The following is a 20,262-nucleotide window of genomic DNA, read 5'->3' as shown; positions in this document are numbered from 1 at the left end:
CTCGAGCTGACACGAACACCATCTTCAGCTGTTTGGAGGAGTTAAGTGTTTTGCCGCTGGGGCTATCCTGACAGACATCGGGACTGCGCTCACAAGCCGGAAGTGGAAGACGTTATGCCGCCAACGACACATTGCACACTGGACTACACCCGTATACCATCCACGGGCGAATCCCAACGGTCGTAATGAGCTGAAGAAAGCGCTGAGAATAGCTCTCGAGTAGGATGTCAACACCTAACGTGGGATAGGATTATGCCACGAGTGCTGTTCGCATTAAGAAACCGGGCTAACGCCGCAACCGGCACGCCACCAAGCGAACTGTTCATTGGGAGACAGTTAAAGAGACCCGGCGACCGGCAGCACCCAAAAGCAGAGGAACCGCCACAACCCACTGAGGAAAGAGAGGAGAAGGCGGCAGCACAACAGGAGGTCTACTGTAAAAAATGTTCACAGGCAACGGAGAAGAGCAACTGATGTTTAAGGTGAACGACCAATGTTTATCAGGCACCACGCCTGAACTGCTGAACTGCGATGGTCGATATGCAGGATTCGAAGTTCCTTGGGAAGACCTGTACGTTGTCCTTCAACGAATAGGGACAGTTTAAGAAATTTACCGCAAAGGCACTCGGCTAAAGGTACACGTCTCCAGGCTGAAACCTGCACACCACGGCCTGACAACTGAAGTACAGCAATATCCATCAGATCTGAATCCGTATGCGCCCGCCTAGACGGGGGGATGTTACTACACATATGACTAATTTAATATCGGCGGCCGAACACGGTATAACAACTCAATCGACGACAAAAACGTCCCTTTTCAGGGCTACCATAAGGTTAGTAAATGCCACGTGCCGTCGAAGCCATTTGGCAACAAAGAATACAGGGATTTTTGAGTTCCAGCATCATCGATAATTGTGCAGTGAGGTTGCTCTATCAAAGGACTTGTCCTGGAACTATGCTTTCAACCTGGTAATTGAATAAAAATTCCAATCTGAGAATGAAATGTTTATCTGTATAAATTTGGTCCTCTTAATCCTCCCTAATACAATATAACTGTGCCAGTAATATCATGTTAGATACTAATGGGAAATTTAAAGTAAAAAATGCATTATTAAAATCTGAATAATTAATTATTACAGCTGAATTTTCTGTCATTACATCATTAATAAGGATTATATTACAAAAAAAATCATTCTGAATAATTATATAGCCCTTTCTGTCATTGTCATCAAATTGTTTTACCTAAGTATGTAATATTTTGATGGATATAAGTTTATGCTAATAATTTTATACATAAAACACAATGCCTAAAACAAAATTTACTTTCAATGGCTGTTGAAAACAAATCTGTTGCTGTAACAATACGGTGTAGTAGCCACCAGCAGTCAACATTATAGTCAATCAATCAATCATAATAGTCTCATATGTCAATCTCTTGTCACCGTTCTATTTGGTACTTGTAGCATTTTATAAACATTAAACCTGACATTGTCACCGACTCTAAGAAGTTCATGATTAATTTTTTTATAAAAAAAAACAAACAATGCCGTTAAGATCCATGAAAAATTGTGTCATATGTATAATGATATACGTGACAGTGCTGAAAGAAATCAGTGATAGAAATTAAGAGAGGGGCACGCATAATTGATATTATTATCATCAATTAGAACAAAATATTTTTTTTACAATTTTCCAGGTTTGGCTCTGAGTGATTACCACCATGTCATGAAGACTGCAAAGTTTGGCTTGTTATTAAACTATTTTTATCTAATGAGAAGCTGTACACAGATGAATTAATAATTGTCTGAGTTCCCTGATGGCAGAATTCTTCTATTGAAGTGAGCAAAAGCGGTTGTTGTAATATGGTAAGTGACTTAATGAGGGAGGTAATGTGGAGCAGTGGAGTAGATAACCTAATAGGTAACTTAAGAATATGCACATAATAGTATAATTAGTTTTTATTGTATTAGATATCAATGAATAATGTCAATATTCTATAAAATATTAATTTCAAGGTAACTGAAGTGTGTAAAAAAGGAAAAATAATGTTTTCCACCACTTGGAAATTAAGTTAAGGTGGAATATATATATTGGCAAATGATGGAATGAAAATGGTTAGATTTATGATATTTTTAACATTGTTGAGAACTGTAATTTTTACACTTTAACTGAGCTGTTATTCTGTAAAAACAGATTTCATATTTTAATAATAAAACAAACAGTTACGTACTGTAAGTTTAGTCTTTTTTTTTTATAAATAATATATTTACAAACATTTAATTGGTATTCAACAATTCTGATTCGCTATAATATTGAGGATTTATTATTTTAACTATCACCAATTCTGATAAATATACAGGTCTTCATAAGCCTTGTTATTAATAGTAGTATGCTGTAAGTTAATACTACTGCACTGTCATAAGCAGATATGTACTCATACAAAGTAGCATAATATTATAATTGCAATTTTAATCAAAGCTTCTTTTGTCATTCAGACAAAAGTTTTAAACTCTTTAGAGCAATTAATTTTCCTTTGTCTTTGAAATTACTTTAGGCTTCTTTATTAGATAAATGTTACGTAAGATTAGTAAACAGTAGCAAAATTAAAAGCTAATTTACCTTTAATAACAATGATAATACCTTTTCTCTATATCATCTTTATTATAGAAAGATAACTGATTAAAATTAAAAAAAGGATACATAATTTTATAATGGGTTTGAAATTTGGATTATACATTTTAACTGATAAAAACTGCAACTAGCAGTTAATGATGTTAAAGAACAATTTAGATTCGGAGCAACAGTACAAGGTGAAAAGATAAAGATGCTACGATTTGCTGATGATATAGTAATTCTAGCCGAGAATAAAAAGGATTTAGAAGAAACAATGAACGGCATAGATGAAGTCCTATGCAAAAACTATCGCAATGAAAATAAACAAGAACAAAACAAAAGTAATGAAGTGTAGTAGAAATAACAAAGATGGACCACTGAATGTGAAAATAGGAGGAGAAAAGATTATGGAGGTAGAAGAATTTTGTTATTTGGGAAGTAGAATTACTAAAGATGGACGAAGCAGGAGCGATATAAAATGCCAAACAGCACAAGCGAAACGAGCCTGCAGTAAGAAATATAATTTGTTTACATCAAAAAGTAATTTAAATGTCAGGAAAAGATTTTTGAAAGTATATGTTTGGAGTGTCGCTTTATATGGAAGTGAAACTTGGACGATCGGAGTATCTGAGAAGAAAAGATTAGAAGCTTTTGAAATGTGGTGCTATAGGAGAATGTTAAAAATCAGATGGGTAGATAAAGTAACAAATGAAGAGGTATTGCGGCAAATAGATGAAGAAAGAAGCGTTTGGAAAAATATAGTTAAAAGAAGAGACAGACTTATAGCCCACATACTAAGGCATCCTGAAACAGTCGCTTTAATATTAGAAGGACAGGTAGAACAAATGACTGAAGACAAAAAAAAAACTGATAAAAGGTATTTTGTAACAGTGTACTTGATAAACATTTAGAAATTTTATTTTTTGCACTTTTTTTTAAGCACTTAAGGTAAACATAATCTATTTTTAGGGTTTTAGTGATAGAAGGAGGTAATTTAGTGATATCAAAACAAGATAAAAATATTTATTAATATTATATGCATATCTTAAGTTACCAACTAGATATCTAATCTGCTTTTCCACATTACCTCTCTCATTAAGTCAATTATCATATTGACTATTACATATTTATTATTAAAAAGAATATAAATAATAAATTTTTATGTTATTAGAAACTAGAATAAGAATGGATGCGCTGAGATTTCAGATCACATACTAATCATTATAGGAAGTGAGCATGACATGAAAGATGCTATTTCAAAAATGAACGAAACTTTTACCAAAAGCAAGTTAAAATTGGTAAATCAAAAACAAAAGTAAATGTTTGTGGATAATAATAATCAATAAGGTTAAAATATGATACTTCGAGTTAACTCTTTAAGTATTTAAGAATTACTCGTAGTATGTAAGTATTAAGGATAATTATGAGAAAACATACACAAAGAGATTAATTACAACATGAAATATTTCACACAGCTCACAAAAACTAAGATATCAACATGCTTGAACAATATAAGTTTTCCTAACACCCTGAATTTGATAAAAATAATTAAACTAACTTACTCAACATAGATTATGTTGTTTAATTACATATTTGATGAATTTTCTAAACTTTTTTATGTTGAATGACATTAAATAGGGAACGGAAAACTTCATTGAAGATAATTCTGGTACAATTACCACTAAAGGTCTTTGGAAGAATAGCTCTGTTTATCTGAAAGTGAGTTTATAATTTTTACAGAAAATCTACTTTTTACAATCCATAATGTATTTCGAAACAACGCTGCAAATAGATAACCTACAACTTTTATTTCTGAGAAACAGTTATAAAATTGCATATTTTTACATGTTAATTTCAGGTAACAGTTGCCATTAAATGTACACATACCGCCAAAAAAAATTCAGTTAACATAATAGTAAATTTACAGTATACTCTAAAATTTGATATGGAAAAGTTTCTAAATTAAGCATACATATTACAAAGTAGTAAACAATATTATACATTAAATTGATTAAAAGTATCTTCTAACCTGCTATTCCAAAAGACTACGATGTAATATTCAAAGTAAATCTTTCTTCATTTGAGATAAATAACATACCAGGCACACGCTTAATTATCATTGCTAACAACTATTTTCCAATATCCACAAACACATAATTTGTTTATAAACAACGCGTACAAACTAAACCGTCGAATTACGTCCTCAAACCTTTTTTCCTGTTGAACACCGGTATCCACGATCTAGTATTCAAATCCGTACAAAAGTAACTGCATTTACTAGGATTTGAACGTTGTAACTCTCGACTTCTGAACTGATTTGCGAAGACGCGTTCACCACTAGGCCTAACCCGATGACGCGCCAAAAACTGTTGTTCATCGACATTACGAACGGTTGGTAGCGCATCTATCTGGCGTCGACCAGAATTACCAAATCCAATCTGCTCAACGTTGCATTGCGTAATATGAAAATACTAGTGGGTTAAAATGTCTTGCACTACAATTTGAGCTGTTCAGCTGTATTTTTGTTTTAGTGCTACCTTTATGGGTTAAAACTCATTATAGTGAAACAGTTTTCTTTTTATTTAAGAACATAGACTGGTTAATACATATACTCGCTTTTACTGATTGAAATGAAATGAAAGGTATGAATTGCATTTTTACTTTTAAAGGTTTTAGAGTACAAATTGTTTATATTTTTTTTAAGTATAACCAAATGATTCTTGTATCCTTTTATCTGTTTGTATATCATTTAAAACTGAAGAATCATTTTAATGAAACCGTACTAATAATAACTGAAATAAAAATAAAAAATTGAAATTTTAGCTGTCGTCCTAAAATATATACTAGGAACCCCAGGTCCTTTATAAAAAATATTTTGATCACGATTTTTACTCAGATAAAAGAAATTAATGATAGGGAAAATTTTAAACCTAGAAAACTTTCCTCAACCTTTGTCAATTTTTTTTTTAAATTGATTGGGCTATCAATCACCTTTGATCAAAATATGACTATAACCTCACAATGAAAAATTCGTTTCTTCAGTATACTTGCTCTTATTTATTGAACAATTAATCTTGAATATACAAATAAATATGAAAATAACGTATTACAATTATTGGGTCTTTTCTGTGATTCCCTCCACTTTTTTTTATATTTGCATGAAATATCATTAGCAATGTCAATTTCGATGGAGAATCGCATTTCTAATTGTAAACTTTCGATCAGAAAAACAGTACTTTTCCTTCTCCTTTCCCCCAAAGTTTGCAAGTTTTTCACCAGGACATAACTCAAAGTAGCAGGAAATATTGATAACAATAATAACCAGGTTGGAGAAATAACCCAATAATCCGATTAATCATTTATATTATTACCATTTTTATAACCGTTTATTTATTTTATAAATATAATCTAACCATACTTAACCTACGCTTTAAACTTGACTAATTAACAGTAATGTTTTGGTTATTTAAATAATAAATAATTGCAATAGTTACTGAAAGACCCAACACAAAATATAAACATTCTTTATTAATCTCAGTACAAAATAAATAAGAAAACAAACTTTTAGTAACAAGTGAAAAAACCTATGCAAATAATTAATTTTAAATTGGGAGGAGAATAACAGAAAAGTACTTAATTATTATTACTTTCAAATTAGATTTGCAACAGGGAGATGTTTTTTAGAAAAGTTTACTTTTAACTGAAACAATGTAATTTAATGTTTGATTAGTTGTACCTTGGAGGGATGAGAATCAGACAATTTTAAATTAATAACCAATGCATAAATAATTTTAGTTTTTGTTTTTAAATACCAAACTAAACTGTATATTAAAATATTGACAGAAAAACATACTTCAAAACGTTACTGATGTCAGTTGATGTTACTCTAGATGGTTTTTTATTAAATTATCAGTCATAAATAAAGAATGTGGTCAAAAAGAATGATTTCAATGTGTGAATTCATTTACTATATTTTTGTGTGTATTTATATGTTTATATATAACTCTAGTTGTTCTTTATAAATAATTTATATATTTCCATCTCTGGGACAGTCTTTTTCAAGTTAACAGTAACAGTTCATACAATCAAAAATTGCCTCTTAACAGTTTATACAACCAAAAATCATTTGATATTTCTGTCAAACAAGTCTTGGTTCAGCTGCTTCTTTTAGTTTGAAAAATAATTAAAATTTTCAGATGTAGTTGGTTCTTGGTCTCTGCCATCTCAGAACTATACTGGAGAGACCTGAGATTGGCCTATATACAAGCCATTTTCACTAGGTTGTCATGTGGTTAAAAAGAGATCCTCTTTCTCTATTGCATGGGAATCATACCATCCATCCGTTGTGCACCATGTGAAGTTAGGAATAGAATTACCATCCTTAAACCAACATTATTTGGATAAAAATGAGCTGAAAAAATTTCCATGTAAGAATATTTCTTTATTTTAAATTCTCATTTTTTTTTAAACTCAGACACGCATCTATATCTATTTCTTTATAAATAATTATCGTTACCACATTACAATACAAACCTCCTAATCTATGTTTAAAATCTGGATTTGATAGTTCAAATTTTTTTTTTACTATTTATCCTTCGGAATCACTGTACGGTATTACTTCAGGGGATGAATGAGGATGATATATAAATGAAGTGTAGTCTTTACAGTCTCAGGTCAACCATTCCTGAGATGTGTGATGTTAATTGAAACCCAACCACCAAAAAACACCAGTATTCATGATCTAGTATCAAATCCTAATAAAAGCCTTTACTAGGGTATGAAACTTAGAACTCTCAACTTTGAAATCAATTGATTTGCGATGATGAATTCGCCACTGGACCAACCTGGTGGGTTGATACGTGTAGTTCAAACCTGGCTCAAGTTAACCAAACAGGCTGGTATATATTTGTAAAAACAATCTCTTGAAAGTATAACTCCCAGAATTTTTTTTACGCCTTTTCATCCAGTTGCCAAAATATGTATTTTAGTATAACGCAATGAATTACAAGAGAGTGGAAGAAAAATAGGAGTACTATTGGGAATAGAAGGTGAATTATTTATTTCTCTGAAAATGGTCACTTGAAACCAAATAAATTAGATGAGAATAAATAAATTTTATATCAAACAGATTTGTAAATATTAAATGTTTAATATAGAAAAATAAATTATAAATATGAACACTACATATAAAATTAATACTATTAACACACATAATCAATGAAAAATATTATATGTTAAGACAAATTAGTGGTGAATAAAACATCTAAATTAAGACAATAACATATTTTTTTTAAATTAATAATCATTTTAAAGATAATGTACAAATGATCTAGACTTACGCTAAACAAAATAATGTGTGGTTGCATGAAGAACTCTAGTTCATTGGCTCTGTCAAGAACTCTGGTTTCTGGTTATTTCCATTCTGAAGTCTTTTTGATTTTCCTTAATAGTAATTACAATTAGTTTAAGAATGCTCAAAATAAAAATGATGTCGTTGTAAAGAAAAACTTACAGCAAGAAATAAGTTAGTGAGATTTTAAACAACTTTAAGTAAATAATCTGAATTTTTTTGCATCTAGAAAAAAGCATACATGGCTTATCCATCCCTCATATAAATAAGTAAGAGTGATGTAGACAGATTCCCAATATTGTTTACCAGTTTTCTTAGAGCTACTGTCACTGTTCAAAATTTTCTTAACGTAGATGATATTTAAATTTATTTTTTTTATTACTGTACAATACATAAGGGTACTTACATATTAACGCCACCGCAGCTACAGCTTTATTTAAAAACAAAGAAGTCAATCGGATTTCGGTGGAAAATCAACAGTCTCTTTATTAATTTAAAAAAATGGTTATTTATATTTATTTATTTTATAAATATAATTTAACCAAACTTAACCTACGCTCGCTAACCTTGACTAATTAACACCGTAATTTTTTGAGTATTTATTTAATAAATTCAGTAATTATTGCAATTATTTATTATTTAAATAATCAAAACACTCCTGTTAATTAGTCAAGGTCAGCGAGCGTAGCTTAAGTTTGGTTAAATTATATTTATAAAATAAATTAAAATTAATAAAGAGACTGTTTTGAATCTATGTTAAACTCTATATCGGCCCATTTTCCACCGAAATCCGATTGACTACTTTGTTTTTAAATAAAGCTGTAGCTGTGTACATTACGTACACAGTATTATTGTACTGTGTACAATACATAAATACCGTTACTACAGTACTAAGTACAATTTTTTTTTAAAAACAATTTCAAAGTAATATCTGTATTTTACCCCTTAACACTTCTTATGAAATTGACAGGCAGTATGAATTTCTGGATTATCCAAACTTTCATTCATACAGACTATTTATGGTCTCATTTAGTTTATATGAATAAAGTTGTGTGATATATTGAATTGTTATTTTATTTTTTACTATTTTTATTTATTTAAACTTTTGCACATATTTCCTTTATTACAACCTTAATATAATTATTATCATTTTATTTATTAATAGGAACTTTTAATACACCAAATTTTTATTTATTAATTTTTTATTTTGATGCATCTCAAAACAAGGTTTTTTAATTATTAAAAATTATAAACTCACTTTCAGATTAAGAGAACTATTCTTCCAAAGACTTTTAAAGGTAATTTTACCAGAATTAGCTTCAATGAAGTTTTTCGTTCCCTATTTAATGTTATTTAACATATAAAAGTTAAGGAAATTCATCAAATATGTAATTAAATAACATAATCTATGTTGAGTATGTTAGTTTAATTAATTATTCTTATCAAATTCAGGGTGTTAGGAAAAATTTATGTTGTTCAAGCTTGTTGATATCTTAGTTTTTGTGAGCTATGCGAAATATTTCATGTTGTAATTAATGTCTTTGTGTATGTTTTCTCATAATTATCCTTAATACTAACATACTAAGAGTAATTCTTAAATACTAAAGAGTTAACTCGAAGTATCATATTTTAACCTTATTAATTATTATTATCCACAAACATTTAATTTTATTTTTGATTTACCAATTTTAACATGCTTTTGGTAAAAGTTTCGTTCATTTTTTAAATAGCATCGTTCATGTCATGCTCACTTCCTATAATGATTAGTATGTCATCAGAAATCTCAACGCATCCATTCTTATTCTAGTTTCTAATAACATAAAAATTTATTAACGATAATCTTTTTAATAATAAATATATAATAGTCAATATAATAATTGACTTAATGAGAGAGGTAATGTGGAAAAGCAGATTAGATATCTAGTTGGTAACTTAAGATATGCATATAATATTAATAAATATTTTTATCTTGTTTTGATATCACACTAATAAATTACCTCCTTCTATCACTAAAACCCTAAAAATAGATTATATTTACCTTAAGTGCTTAAAAAAAGTGCAAAAAATAACATTACAAAATGTTTATCAAATACACTGTTGCAAAATACCTTTTATCAGTTTAAATTATAATCCAAATTTTAAACCCATTATAAAATTTTGTTTCCATTTTTATAATTTTAATCAGTTATCATTCTATAGTAAAGATGATATAGTTAAAATAATTTGATAATAGTTAAAATAATAAATCCTCAATATTATAGCAAATCAGAGTTGTTGAATACCAATAAAAAGTTTGTAAATATATTATTTAAAAAAAAAAAAAAAAACACTAAACTTACAGTACAGTGGAAATATATTCCACCTTAACTTAATTTCAAAGAAGTGGAAAACATTATTTTTCCTTTTTACACACCTCAGTGACCTTGAAATTAATATTTTAGAGAATAATGTCATTATTAATTGATACCTTATACAATAAAAACTAATTATACTATTATGTGCATATTCTTGAATTACCTATTAGGTTATCTACTCCACTGCTCCACAGTACTTCTCTCATTAAGTCACTTACCATATTACAACGACCGCTTTTGCTAACTTAAATAGAATAATTCTGCTACCAGGGAACTCAGACAATTATTAATTCATCTATGAACAGCTCCTCATTATATACAAAGAGTTTAACAACAAGCTAAGTATATTGATGTAATCCCTAAGAGCCAAACCTGGAAAATTGTTTTTTTTTTTTGTCTTCAGTCATTTGACTGGTTTGTTGCAGCTCTCCAAGATTCCCTATCTAGTACTTGTCGTTTCATTTCAGTATACCCTCTACATCCTACATCCCTAACAATTTGTTTTACATATTCCAAACGTGGCCTGCCTACACAATTTTTTCCTTATACCTGTCCTTCCAATATTAAAGCGACTATTCCAGGATGCCCTAGTATGTGGCCTATAAGTCTGTCTCTTCTTTTAAGTATATTTTTCCAAATGCTTCTTTCTTCATCTATTTGCCGCAATATCTCTTCATTTGTCACTTTATCCACCCATCTGATTTTTAACATTCTCCTATAGCACCGCATTTCAAAAGCTTCTAATCTTTTCTTCTCAGATACTCCGATCGTCCAAGTTTCACTTCCATATAAAGTGACACACCAAACATACACTTTCAAAAATCTTTTCCTGACATTTAAATTAATTTTTGATGTAAACAAATTATATTTCTTACTGAAGGCTCGTTTCGCTTGTGCTATTCAGCATTTTATATCGCTCCTGCTTCATCCATCTTTAGTAGTTCTACTTCCCACGAAATAAAATTCTTCTACCTCCATAATCTTTTCTCCTCCTATTTTCACATTCAGTGGTCCATCTTTGTTATTTCTACTACATTTCATTACTTTTGTTTTGTTCTTGTTTATTTTCATGCGATAGTTCTTGCGTAGGACTTCATCTATGCCATTCATTGTTTCTTCTAAATCCTTTTTTATTCTCGGCTAGAATTACTATATCATCAGCAAATCGTAGCATCTTTATCTTTTCACCTTGTACTGTTACTCCGAATCTAAATTGTTCTTTAACATCATTAACTGCTAGTTCCATGTAAAGATTAAAAAGTAACGGAGTTAGGGAACATCCTTGTCGGACTCCCTTTCTTATTACGGCTTCTTTCTTATGTTCTTCGATTGTTACTATTGTTACTGTTGTTGTTTGGTTCCTGTACATGTTAGCGATTGTTCTTCTATCTTTGTATTTGAACCCTAATTTTTTTTAAATGCTGAACATTTTATTCCAGTCTACATTATAGAATGCCTTTTCTAGGTCTATAAATGCCAATTATGTCGGTTTGTTTTTCTTTAATTTTCCTTCTACTATTAATCAGAAGCCTAAAATTGCTTCCCTTGTCCCTATACTTTTCCTGAAACAAAATTGGTCTTCTCCTAACACATCTTCCACTCTTCTCTCAATTCTTCTATATAGAATTCTAGTTAAATTTTTTATGTATGACTAGTTAAACTAATTGTTCTGTATTCTTCACATTTATCTGCCCCTGCTTTCTTTGGTATCATGACCATAACACTTTTTTTGAATTCTAACGGAATTTCCCCTTTTTCATAAATATTACACACCAGTTTATATAATCTATTAATCGCTTCCTCACCTGCACTGCGCAGTAATTCTACAGGTATTCCGTCTATTCCAGGAGCCTTTCTGCCATTCAAATCTGTTAATGCTCTCTTAAATTCAGATCTCAGTATTGTTTCTCCCATTTCATCCTCCTCAACTTCCTCTTCTTCCTCTATAACACCATTTTCTAATTCATTTCCTCCGTATAACTCTTCAATATATTCCAACCACCAATCAACTTTGCCTTTCATATTATAAATCTGTGTACCATCTTTGTTTAACACATTATTAGATTTTAATTTATGTACCCCAAAATTTTCCTTAACTTTCTTGTATGCTCCTTCTATTTTACCAATGTTCATTTCTCTTTCCACTTCTGAACACTCTTCTTTAATCCACTCTTCTTTTGCTAGTTTGCAGTTCCTGTTTATAGTATTTCTTAATTGTCTATAGTTCCTTTTACTTTCTTCATCACTCTCATTTTTATATTTTCTACGTTCATCCATCAACTGCAATATATAGTCTGAAATCCAAGGTTTTCTACCAGTTCTGTTTGTTCTGCTTAAGTTAGTGTCTGCTGATTTAAGAATTTCATTTTTAACATTCTTCCATTCTTCTTCTACATTTTCTACCTTATCATTTTTAGTCAGACCTCTTGCGATGTCCTCCTCAAAAATGTCCTCCTCTTCCTAAATCTTCTCTAAATTCCAATTCATCTGACATCTTTTCTTCAGGTTTTTAAACCCCAATCTACATTTCATTATCACTAAATTATGGTTGCTATCAATGTCTGCTCCAGGGTAAGTTTTACAATCGATGAGTTGATTTCTAAATCTTATCTTAACCATGATATAATCTATCTGATACCTTGCAGTATCCTCTAGCTTTTTCCATGTGTATATTCTTCTATTATGATTTTTAAACTGGATGTTGGCAAGTACTAAATTATACTTTGTGCAAAACTCTGTAAGTCCCCTCTTTCATTCCTTTTGCCCAGCCCATATTCATCCACTATATTTCCTTCCTTGCCTTTTCCAATGCTTACATTCCAATCTCCAACTATTATTAAATTTCCATCTCCTTTTACGTGTTTAATTGCTTCATCAATCTCTTCGTATACAAACTCTACCTCATCATCATCATGGGCGCTTGTAGGCATATAGATGTTATCAATCGTTGGTGGTTTAGGTTTTGATTTTATCCTTATTACAATGATTCTATCGCTATGCATTTTGAAACACTCTACTCTCTTCCCTATCTCCAGCTACTCTGTATCACTGAGCACTCAAGACCCCTCACCAACGGCAAGGTCTCATGATTCATAGGATGGGTGGGTAGAGCGGGGGGAAATTGTAAAAATTTTTATATATATTTTATTCTAATTTATGATAATAATAACAATAATGTGTTGCCCCTTTCTTAATTTCTTTCACCAATTTCTCTCAGTACTGTCACGTATAACACTATAAATACAACACAGTTTTTTATGGATCATAACAGCATTGTTTTTTTTTATAAAAAAAATTAATCATGCACTTCTTACAGTCCGTGATAATGTCAGGTTTAATGTTTATAAAATGCTACGAGTCCCAAATAGAACTGTGACAAGAGATTGACAAATTATGAGACTATTATAATTGATTGATTGACTATAATGTTGACTGCTGTTGACTACGAGAGCATATTGCTATAGCAGCAGATTTATTTTCAAAAACCAGTTGAAAGTAACTTTTGTTGTAGCCATTGTGTTTTATGTATGAAATTATTAGCACAAACTTATATCCATCAAAATATTTTCTACCACTTCATTGTCATATACAGTGATTTACAATTCCAACTATCTTGTTTATTGTGATTGTTTGAGTCATAATTAGTTATAAAAATTTTGTTATTACATTGGTTATAATATTAATTATACATTCAAGTGTAACGTCATCTTTTTTGTCTATATGTAGAATATAAAGATTGCAATTAATACTGAAATATTTGTGATATGTTTCTGAAGCATTGGACAAATGTTGACTCAGTTGGATGATGTACTGCTTTCATGTGATCATTGTTGTCTAATGTAAAACCTTTTGTGCTGTCAGAGTTTAATTTATATTAGACCTGAAGCACTGTGTTTTGTTTGACAAGCTTGTGTTACATACATTTGACGTTGTGTATTATTTTGTTTTGTTCTGAACACAACTTTTTTTTTAATTTATTAGCTATATTTTTTTTAATTCATTACTTAGGTATGTTAGATGTATTATTTGTTTTTTACTTCCTTTTGCAAAGTAAAGGAAGAAATATTGTGATTTCAAAAAATTTTGGTTTCTAGATGTCAATGGAAATATCCATTATGTCCATTCCTGAATCCATTTTGACTAGTTCGGTGTGATGTCTGTACATACATATGTAGCTGCATAATTCAAAAACGATTAGCTATAGGATGTTGAAATTTTGGATTTGGACTGTTGTACCATTTAGTTGTGCATCTTCCTTTTTGATTGCAATCGACTGAACCAAAACTATTCCAAAAAGCCCTAAATCCAAAAAAATTTGACTGGATTTTCTCTTAACTGCAGTAATAAGCCCTCATTGAGAGATTTTCAAGAATAAATCATAAGTGATAACTATTTTCATTGGTTCCAGAGTTATAGCCAAATAAAATTTTAATTAATAAAATTTATGGATCTTACAAGAGGAAGGAATGGATTGGAATGCTATTAAATCCATCCTTAAAATTGAAAATATAAAAACTTAAAATTTAGACCCGTCATTAAAAATAAACCCTTCAAAACACGCCCGATTCTAGAATCATACAGCAGCAAGGGACACTATCCAGGTTCTGCAATTTGTAGGGAGAATTAGTGAAACTCCCGCCAACTTTGCATTCAATTCCAAGAGGAAGGCACATTGATTCTAATCAGACTTCATTCTTTTGTTTTTAGCCTTTTTTTAAATTTAAATATATTGATTTATTAATCTCTGATTGTAAAAAAGTGTTTTATGATAAATAGTAATTCAATAATAACAATAAATAAAAAAAGTATGAAAAATTATCAGAACTTATTAATGAAACTACTAGTACTAGATAGGGAATCTTGGAGAGCTGCATCAAACCAGTCAAATGACTGAAGACAAAAAAAAAATTAATGAAATAAATTTTTTTGTATTTTTCATTTTAAACTTATATGCATGTGTAATTTAATAGATGTACAAGGCAGTCATGTGGTGTCCACATCAGTTTTTTTATATTAATTTTCATTTTCATTTAAATTTTAGGTTTTATTCACTAAACTCGTTAGAGTTTTTATTATGTTTAAAAGTTCAATATACATTAAATAAATATATCCCTATGCTGATTGGAAAATAAAAATACATTATAAAGATCACATAAAAATGAGATAAATATAAAAACAAATTTAAAAATAAAAGGTAAATGTGTTTTAAGTTCATATTAATTATTTAAATACAATACATAAAATAATGTTAAGGTAATATATTAAATATAGAAAATCTGATGTGGGCAAAACATGACTTCCTTGTACACCTATTAAGTTGCATTTACACATTTTTTTTAAAATGAAAAGTACATAAAATTTTATTTCATTAAAAACTTCTGATATTTCTCTTCTTTTTTTTTTGATATTCAATTATTATTCATCGTACATTTTTTTTTACAATGAGAGGTTAATAATTATTAATAAATCAATATATTTAAACTAAAAAAAAAAGGAGATGAAGTCTGATTTGATCCAATGTGTCTTCCTCTAAGATCCAAATTTTTCATTAATTAAAATTTTCTTTGGCTTTAACTGTGGAACCAATGACAATAAGTACCGCTAATGAAGTATCATTGAAAAGCTCTCAGTGAAGGCTTATTACTGCAGTTAAGAAAAATCCAAATTTCTTTGGATTGCAGGCTTTTTTTGGAACTTTTGGTTCAGTCGATTGTAATCAAATAAGAAGGTGCACAGCTAGATGTTGTGCAATGGAGTGTTGCAAAAATTCAACATCCTACAGCTAATCATTTTTGAATTATGCGATTACACATGTACGTACATACATCACATTGAAACTAGTCAAAATGGATTCAGGGATGGTCAAAATGAATATATTCCGTTGAAATCTGGAAACCGACATTTTTCGTAATCTCAATACTTCCATTACTTTGTACAAGGAAGTAAAAATTACTACAAAATAATACACAATTCAGAAGCCGCTACTGATATACATTGAACAGTGTGCAGATAAACTGAGTTTTTGTTTTGTTTTTAATTAGTATTATTTAAAAATTCATTGACTGAGTAATATTGTTTTCGTAAAATAAAATTTTTTAATTGTATTTTAAATAAATTGGTTGGAAGATTTTTTAAAAGGTTCAGCAATTTATTAAAAATAGCAATGGAAACATAATTAAGTCATTTCTCATAAGCTGAAGGTCTATATTGAATTACACAGAAACAGTGCTGTTCTGTTGCCTGGTTTGAAAAAGATATAAACATAAGGATAAATAAGCACATGTAATTTTCTAAATACATGGCTACGTGATTCGTACTTATGGATGCCAAATAATGATCTGACAGTCCATTTTTTTATCTTAAAAACTTAATCTGAATTTTTGAGGGAACGCCAAGAAATGACATTACACTTTATATGAAAATATACGTAAGCATAATAAATATTTAAAAATAATGACAAGCTTAGAGTTCCATTAAGTCGCATCAAAGCAAATCAGTATGGCTTGATTTTGTTACAAATGAAATCAATTTTTTTCATTCTACAAGAACTTGTCATCTAGTAAAACACCTAAAAATTCCATTTTGCAGACAACAGAAATACTACTATTATTTTCATTAATGAGATTTCTATCTACACAATCAGTAATGTTACATATACCTCCGAAGCATGATACAACAATTTTAACATATTTAAAGTTAGATGATTATAATCCATACTGTGAATAATCTTTTGAGCTGCTATCACACAATTTTCCATTCCATTTAAATAATTATTTTCACACATAGATATAGTTGTGTCATCTGCAAAAGAGTTACAATGAGTGACTAAAGATTCTGAAGTAGATCATTAATAAACAAGAAAATAAGCAAGGCATTCATTGCTTTTCAATGCATTTCATTTACAAATCCAACAGAGTTGCTGTTATCCTCTATGTTTAAAATTAATTTATGAGGCTAATATTGTGTATGTTTTGATTTTCTAGTAACTACACTACATAAGATAAAAATAATTTGCAAAAGGTAGATTCTACTGTTTTTTTTTTTTTTTTGTGCTTATATTTTCTTTGCATTTACTGATGAACGGCATTCAGCCTGCTATATTAAATGTATAAGATTTACTACAATTAGATTAATTTGTACATGCATGGGCAGTTATATTTATCAGCATTTGGTTTGTTAGTTTTTCATGTGATCTTGTGTATTATTTTGTAATTTTGAAAATTTCTATGATTTTATATGAATTTTAGTTTATATTATCTTAAATTTTTTCATCACAAAGTGAGTTTTTTACTTTATTTTGAATTTTATGTAGCATATCACAGTGTGTATGCATCTGTAATGTGTAGTACATACACCTGGTGAATTTTTCATTATAGTCATCAACTAACTTAATTGTGTGCAATATTCTATATAATGTATGAATTAAAGAAAACATGCACATAAGATTAATTATAAATAATAATCTTGTGGATAAGTGGCTGTAGTGGGTTTTTTAATATCTTACAAAGATATATTTGTAATCTACTTTGTATTTGGTGAGGCTGAGAATTTGGGTGTTTTATTTTATGAATATTCTGCAGCGAATTATCAGTAGTAGTATGCAGTTGGCAGTTAAGTATAAAAAACTTACAATGTTGACTCATGTTAATTCTGGAGAGTATGGTGTTATCAACATATAACTGTTGGTACAGGTTTGTCTGTAGTTTTCCACTGTGCAAATCTAAGTACTGAAAACAAACGCTCTTATATTCTCCAAAACTTTTTGAGAATTAATAACAGCAAAAATATGAAAATTAAATATATAAAACTGCATTGAGACAGTGATGACATTCATTTGTCAAAAACACAAAGAACACATAATGGGTATTTACACACAGTTTGTTATACTATTTATGGCTACAGCAAACAAAATAACACTTAGGAAACTTCCCTGAGTCACTCTGTTTTCCAGTGTGAACTTTTCAGTGGACGTCATTCCAACTCGATCTTGAAAAGACCAATCACTGAGGAAACCCTGATAAATGTGAGGAGATTACCTTGTATACTCCATTCATGAAGTATATTTAGGATTCCTCTTCTCCATGCCATGTCGTATACCTTTTGCAAATCAAAAAATACAGCAACCAGGCATTGACAAAATAAAAAGGTGTTGGCAACAGTAGCTTCTAGGGCAATTACGTGATCAATAGACAGTCTATCCTGGCAGAAAGTGTGTTGTTCTGGAGAGGGTGGCATGGCAACTGAAACCGTCACATGGAGGGTGCCTTCCCCTATAGGGTCAGGATGGGGCAATTATGGCATTTCTCTCAAGATATCACACTAGACAATGGTTTCCATTTATTCCATCACCTTGCACAGGGTACTGGTCAAGGAGATAGGATGATAACTTGTAGGGTATGATTTATTCTTACCAGGTTTCACTACGGGGATTACCAGTGCCTTTAACCAAGAATCTGTAAACACCTGTTCAGAGAATATCCTATTATAGATGTATGAAAGATGTTGTAGTGCACTATCTGGGAGGTGTGATAACATACTGAGCCTGATATTATCATTTCTGAAGGAAATTTCACAAAAATTACTCAAAGCATAGGTCATTATAAGAAAAGGGTATGTTAAATCTATTTTGAAAATTTCCAATCACCAACGGGATATTTTCTACCTGCAACTTATATCTCACAAACTCGGGGCAGCATGATGATGTGAGTGAAACTGCCCTGAACGACCTTCCAAATGTGTTCGCCACATCAACTGTCGTAATAATACGGTCTCTTCAGTTTTGCGTCCAATTGCTGTGGTGAATATACCGATCCACACATGGTTCGTACCTTTCTCCATTCAACAGATGATTGTGTTGTCCGAGAAATGGTTTCATCATAATTCAGGCAAGATTTTTGTTTAGCACACCGAAACACTCGACAGTGAACAGCCCTCGCATTGCGGAAGGCACAGAACAATTCAGTCGTTGGTCTTTCATTGAAATTACTTAAAATCCTACATCAGTCTCTTAGTGCATGCCTGCAGGCTTCATCCCACCAAGGAAGAGCAGGCCGCCTTCCCTATCAATTCATTCGCGCTATCAAGAATTTTGTGTGTAAAGTTGGCAAGTTGGTGGATTGTGTCACCACTCTTGTCATACTGGCTGAAGGAATCCTTGTACCTGATCCAGCCTGCTTTCTGAACCAGCCATCTGCGTGACTGATTGGTGCAAATCACTGTTACCAACTGAGATTATAACTGGTCTATGATCACTTCCAAAGAAGGTTTTGGAAACTCACCAGGTAAGAAGCAGGAGTAAGGCTGCTGAACAGAAGGACAGATCAATGCACAAAAATGTACCTGATGAATATGACATAAACATGTATAATCCATCATTCAGTAAACAGAGATCTAAGTTTTGCCTCAGTTGATCAACTATATTGCTTCAGGTACAACATGACAATGAGCTGCAAGACTGTGATGGGCATTGAAATCACTAGTTATTAGATGGAATGCAGAAATTTGAGAAAACAGACGACAGATTATTCTCACTGATATCAGAATGATTTGGTCAGGTGATTTTAGAATAATCACCTGACCAAAAGTTGTTTATAACTCAGCTTCAAATAATGGGCAGGCAGTTGTAGGTTTCGTAATGAATAAGAAGATAAGGAAGAGAGTAGAGTATTTCAAAATGCATAGCGATAGAATCATTGTAATAAGGTTAAAATCAAAACCTAAACTGACAACGATTGTTAACATTTATATGCCTACAAGCGCACATGATGATGATGAGGTAGAGTGTATATACAAAGAAATTGACGAAGCATTTAAACACATAAAAGGAGATGAAAATTTAATAATAGTTAGAGATTGGAATGTAACGCTCTACCCGCTCTACCCACCCATCCTATGAATCATGAGACCTTGCCGTTGGTGAGGGGTCTTGAGTGCTCAGTGATACAG

At 30.6% G+C, this 20,262-nt stretch overlaps 1 protein-coding gene across 1 annotated transcript in view; it reads left to right on the top strand.

The window, feature by feature from the left end:
• Positions 1-5,108: 5,108 nt before the first annotated feature.
• The window catches only part of LOC142326654 (cytoplasmic dynein 2 light intermediate chain 1-like), a 66,347-nt gene continuing 51,193 nt past the window's right edge, over positions 5,109-20,262 (top strand). The window contains exon 1 of the mRNA XM_075369256.1: positions 5,109-5,255. The gene's annotated coding sequence lies outside the window, so the exon portion shown is untranslated. The remainder of the gene's footprint in view (positions 5,256-20,262) is intronic.

This window comes from Lycorma delicatula, chromosome 6 (genome assembly GCF_047948215.1).
Source record: "Lycorma delicatula isolate Av1 chromosome 6, ASM4794821v1, whole genome shotgun sequence".
Lineage (NCBI taxonomy): Eukaryota > Metazoa > Arthropoda > Insecta > Hemiptera > Fulgoridae > Lycorma > Lycorma delicatula.
The sequence above is the reverse complement of the archived record's forward strand: the minus strand, read 5'-3'. Positions and strand labels throughout refer to the sequence as shown.